Raw genomic sequence first — 5,753 nt, 5'->3', positions numbered from 1 at the left:
ACCCCCTCCCATCGCCCCCTTTCGCCATTCGAAATCCCAGGCCGCCATAACCTCTCCGCTCCAGCCGCGAAACCCCACCCTCCTCCGTCCGCCACGTCACCGCTGCCCAGCTGGAGCCTCTTCCCCGACGACGTCGTCCACCGCAATAGCTCGACGTCCCTCGTCCACCTCCCCGGATGAGGATCCGTCGTCCATCTCGCCGTCCCGCCGGTTCAGCCGCCCCGTCCTCCACCTCCAAGGAGCTGCTCCGACGATCGCCTCGTCTATCGCGGCTGCTCCATCCCCACAGCGCCGCCTTAACCTGCTCCACCGGAACCGCAACATCCTCACCGACTCCTCGGACGAAGCCGAGGCCTACTCGGCGCCACCAAAGAGGTTGTACACTCATCGCATCGCACCTTCTCCTTAACTCGACCTCCCGGCGCCGACGGTGCTCCATCCCGCACCCCCATGGAGCGGCTACCATGAAGCCGGCGCCACGGGCGACATCTCCATGGCGGCTCTCCCCCAGTGCGAGGCCCCTTCGGCGGCGGTGTCCATACCAGTCGGATCTGCTGCTGCTGCTGCTCTGGCTCTCGCTCGATCGCTCGCTCGCCCAGCTGCTGCTGCTGCTCTCCCCCTCGCTCGTGCTGCTGCTCTGCTCCGATTAAGCCACACTTCAGTCGACTGAATCGACTTTTGGGTCAGTCGATTTTCAGGGGTTGGGGGGGCTCGCCGGAGTTAAGGAAGAACCACCCGCAGCGGGGACGGGGGCTCGCCGGAGAGGTACCCCACTATCTATCTTAGGGTTCAGGGTGGGGGCGGGGGGCCTAGAGGGCTGGCCGGGGCGGTGGTGGCGAGTTGTTTCGGGGCGGCGAGGCGGCGCTGGGGCCGGCGGTTCGGCCGGTGGTGGCTGGCGGCTCAGGGGGGTGCAGGTTGAAGATGAACTGCAGGCCCTCCCTAAACTACATGACAAGTGCCTCTCTGCTACCATTGCGTTCAGTTTCGACAGTAGCATTCAGATTCCACAGTAAATTTCAGTTTCGACAGTTAAGTTCAGAGTCAACAGTTTTTACCTCATCTGTTGTAGTCAGGTGGTTTTTGGTGATGTTAATTTTACATCCATTTTACATCATCTATTGGAGATGCTATTAGAATCCCACTTGAGATTGACGATGTCTGTCTTGTGCTGCTTCAGCCTTGACGTCTTACGGCTCACCGGAGCTGCTCCAACGACAGAACGATCCATCACAACAGAGCAGTGCCCTGGACGCCGTCTACAGATTCCTCAGATCTTCCTCCACACCTCCGACAGCCACCTCTGCCTCAACTGCTTCAGCGACCAACCCAATGATGCTGAGGTCGACACGGCTACGGCAAAGAGGTTGTACACTTGTTGCATCACTTATTACTATACATTCACGTCGATCCATTAGGGCTATTTTGGTTCAACGGAAAAACATCGATCCACTGGTTGTTACCATCACTCTAAATTTCTGCATGCTCTCCTTACATAATCTCACCATATTTTTTTCGTATGCATGTCAGATATTGTACACAGTCATGCTGAACATGTAGAGAAAAAGAGAAGAGTTTTGCGCGGCAATACAATGTCATGCAGACATCGCTCCATGGTGGGTTCAATGGCAAACCCTCCCCACCCCTCTCCAGATTGTAATCCAGAGGAAGATATCTGTTCTGAGGCGGATTCGGACGCCGCTGACCACTCCTATTTACCCCCAAGGTGTTTGCTCTACCTTGGCATGATGATGTTAGTCATATCATGCATATGTTGCCTTGCAGTGCCTACTTTTGACATCATATATGTCATCTGCTTAGTTTAGACATGTTCTGTAATGCCACCTGTTTAGTTTCTATATCATATATGGGAATTATGCAGTCTCATGTCTTTTAGCCAGCCATAATATATGTGAAATGTGCAATGCCATCCTGTTTAACCAGGCATCATATATTTGAATGATATCTTGCCCATCCTTTTCTTCATTACATTTCCATTTGTCGACAATGTTTGTACATTAAACTACTCTTCCTGTGAATCAGCCATTTGGGTGGGAGATGGAAAAATCTGGAGTGAAAACAAGGCCTTCAGAGCAGACAGTGCTACCTGTCGAAGCAGATCTCTTGTTGGGTCCCGATAGCTCCTCAGAGATGGATTCAGAGACAGATGACCAGTCCTATTCCCCCACTGAGGTGTATGCTCTAACTTGGCACGGTTATACTGCTCATATCATGCATACGGTGTCTTGCATTGCATAGTTTAGACATCATATACACAATATTCAACACCATGTTCTTAGTTCAGACATCATATCGAATGCCCTCTGTTTAGCATATAAATCACATATGTGAATTAAATGATGCGATCCTGATTACTTAGATAACATGTAGGTGAATTATGTCATGCGATCCTGTTTAGTTATTCATCATATCTTTGAATTATGTTATGCTATGCTATCCAGTTTAGATAGACATCATATATGTGAAATTATGTCATGCTATCCGTTTTAGTTAAACAATATACATGTCAACTATTTCATGCCCTCTTTTTTCCACACTATCTATTGCATCTGTCTCTCATACAATGTCTGTACATTCAACTATGTTTCCTGTTTATCAGCCATTTGAATTGGAGCGGGTGATGCCAGTATCTAGCGGACTAAAAACACGGTCTTCAAATAAAACAGTGCTACCTCTTGGTGGAGATAGCACCCCGGTTGTACATGCACAAGAACCAGCCCTACCACACATAACCCAAACTCTCGCAGATTGTACCCCTACTACGATGGACAGAGAACCAGCTTCACCCAATCTAACCCCAACCCCAGCCGATAGTAACCCAGTTCCTGTTGACACAGCACCATCTCCACCACAGAGCTCCCAAACAAGAGCAGTTAGTAAGGCAGCTCCAGTGCCCAAAGGGCCAGTACTATCACGGCGAACCCCAACTCCACCAGTTAGTACGCCTATTCCTGTGGAGGAAGCACAACCAGCTAGTCGTAGTTTAGCATCTATCGCATTTGATGTTGTTAAATCGTATGTGCGTATCTTCCCATCTTGGAAATATTATACTGAAGATGAAGGAAAATGCCAGTTGCAGGTGTTTGTCCAGGAGTTATGTGTAAGTAATGTTATTCATGGCAATTACTTTGCTTCGTCCCATACATCCTACCTCCATGATGGTTATAATACAGCAAATTTTCCCATTTTTCTCTATAGAGAAGGACCGATTTGGAAACTCAGGATGAGGTAACCTGTGCTAATACCTCTGCTATCTTCAAGAATGCTTGGTGGCAGTATCGGAATTACCTGAAGAAAACGTACTTCACCGGCAAAGAAACTCATCAAATTCCCTTACGTTCTCCTGAGACACATTTACTGGACGATGACTGGGAACGCCTTGTTCTGTACTGGTCCCGAACCAAGAATGTGGTAAGGTCTATGAGCTCATTTTCTATTTTTAAGTATTATATTCTTGCGTCTTACTGTACTCTGTTCATGTAGAACAAGTGCCTAAACCTGAAGAACAACTGTTCTAATTTAAGATTCCATTGCTACCATAGGACATAGATATATGTTTGTTTGATGCTTTTATTATGTACTAGTACTTGGCAATAGAAGACTTGGTAGTTTAATCCTGTCCACCTTACTAATGAACTGGTTCACCGAAATGAGTTTCATATACTAGTACATGCTAAACTTGTTATGTGTCTGCTTGTTTCTTCTTTTAGAATGCTGACAGAATATTGGGGAAGAGTGCCTTATTAAGCAACGGTAAAGGAAGTAATGCAGATAAGGTTCAGGATAGTGACACATCCTGTCTTGGTTTAGTGTTGGAGTTACTGGCCACTACCGCTTGCACAAGCTATTCAAACTCACTGTCTGAATCAGTTCGGTTTCTTGAGTCTCAACTACAAGCTGAAAGACATCGATCAGCTGTGCTGCGACAAGAAGCGGAAGGACTGCGGAAGTCCCTGGAGCATTCAGATGCATACTTTCTGGTGCAACAGCAAGCGTTGGAGGATTTTAGCGCCAAACAGGACAAAGCTAATCAGCTTGCTAAGCTTATTGCCAGCATGGTGGATACCCAGGATAACGTTTCTTGAGCTCTTCTGAAGTTGTTTCAGTTATGCTCTTGTTTTGCTGCCGCGTTTATTTGCACTGGTGGCCAATTTTGACGGCCAGTGTATATGATATGCTGCTTTGTTCCCTATATTTGCACTGGTGGCGAACTTTGATGCCCAGTGGATGTAATATGTGTAATAGTCGTGATAGCCTAGCGTTAGTTGCTTGCTTATTTATTTCCTTGTTGTCTTGTTTATTTGTTTGCTTGTAGTCATTGCAGTTCTTTTTCCGCGGTTAACTAGTGGCTGCAATAACCTATTTTTTAAAACCAGGCCACAATAACCATGGGCTAATATTTACTGTAGTGACACTGGGCCTCCTACGGGCCGTAGAAACAGACGGGCCATAGAAACAGTAGGCCTTCTACGGGCCGTAGAAACAATGGGCCTTCTATGGGCCGTATCATCAATGCGCCTTATACGGGCCGTATGATCGATTGGCCAAACATGGGCCAATAACAGGCCGCATTATGGTCGTAAACGGGCTAGAGTTGGAATCGTCCGTTCATGGGCCGACCGTAACGGGCCATCGTTAATAGGCCGTATTTGATGATGCTATGAAAATGGCCCAACATATTAACGGACCACAAACGGGCCGACTGTAACCACATGCTGAATTTGGCCCACAAGCAGAAAATGACATTAATGGGCCATAAGTAAACGAATGCTAGGAATGAGCCCAAGAATAAATGGGCTCTGAGAAGGCCGAAAGATAACATGGGCTGGAAACGACCCAACAGAATAACGTGCCGTTAATGGGTATAAAGTGATGCACTGTTCATTACGAGCCAGTTTCACCACGGGCCGTTAATGGGTGTAAAGTGATACACTGTTCATTACGGGCCAGTTTCACCACGGGCCATTAATAGGCCAAGAGTTACATAGGGCCTCATATGGGCCGAAAGACGTCATGGGCCATACATGGGCCAGAAGTGAAGACGGGCTGGAATCATATTGGATGGCCCAGATGACGCTACTGGGCCTAATTCGGATAGGGCATAACGGGCCTTGGGTTAGCGGGCTGTAAATGGGCTATATGCGAACAGGCCATTAACAGGCTTTCCATGGGCTGGCCCGCCACCTTTTTACCAAGTCAAACGGGCCGACTTTTTCACAGAAATGGGCCTCTGTTGGGCCATGCCACGTGTCGACGTATCATAGGCGCCTATCTGACCCACTGACGAGCTGACACGTGTTTTGTCCGGCCAATAAGAATTTTACACGTGGAAATTTCCCATTGGTCGGGGCTATTAACGGGTTATCGGATCCAAAACCCGACCCAATAGCTTAACGGCGTTCCGTTACGGTGGATGCCATGTGTCGGTCACCCTTGACGAAAGCACTTCTATGACGCGCGATTTATCGTCATGGAAGTGGACACTTTCGTGATGATAATTTTGGTAATGTCATGGAACACTTCTACAACAACACAGGTATGACTATCTTGATTCTGTCATAAATTTGTCATGGATGTACATGCATGACAAAAAAAGCGACCTACTATGACAAACACGTATCATCACGGAAGTGTATTTTTTTGTAGTGGCACATAGAGTATTCTAATAAATCACGATTCATGTGTGTATCTCCCAAAAGGTGTGTATAGCAAGGATGATTGTGGAAAACTAAAAA

The sequence above is a fragment of the Triticum aestivum genome, chromosome 5A (genome assembly GCF_018294505.1).
Source record: "Triticum aestivum cultivar Chinese Spring chromosome 5A, IWGSC CS RefSeq v2.1, whole genome shotgun sequence".
Lineage (NCBI taxonomy): Eukaryota > Viridiplantae > Streptophyta > Magnoliopsida > Poales > Poaceae > Triticum > Triticum aestivum.
Note: the sequence above shows the minus strand (reverse complement) of the source record.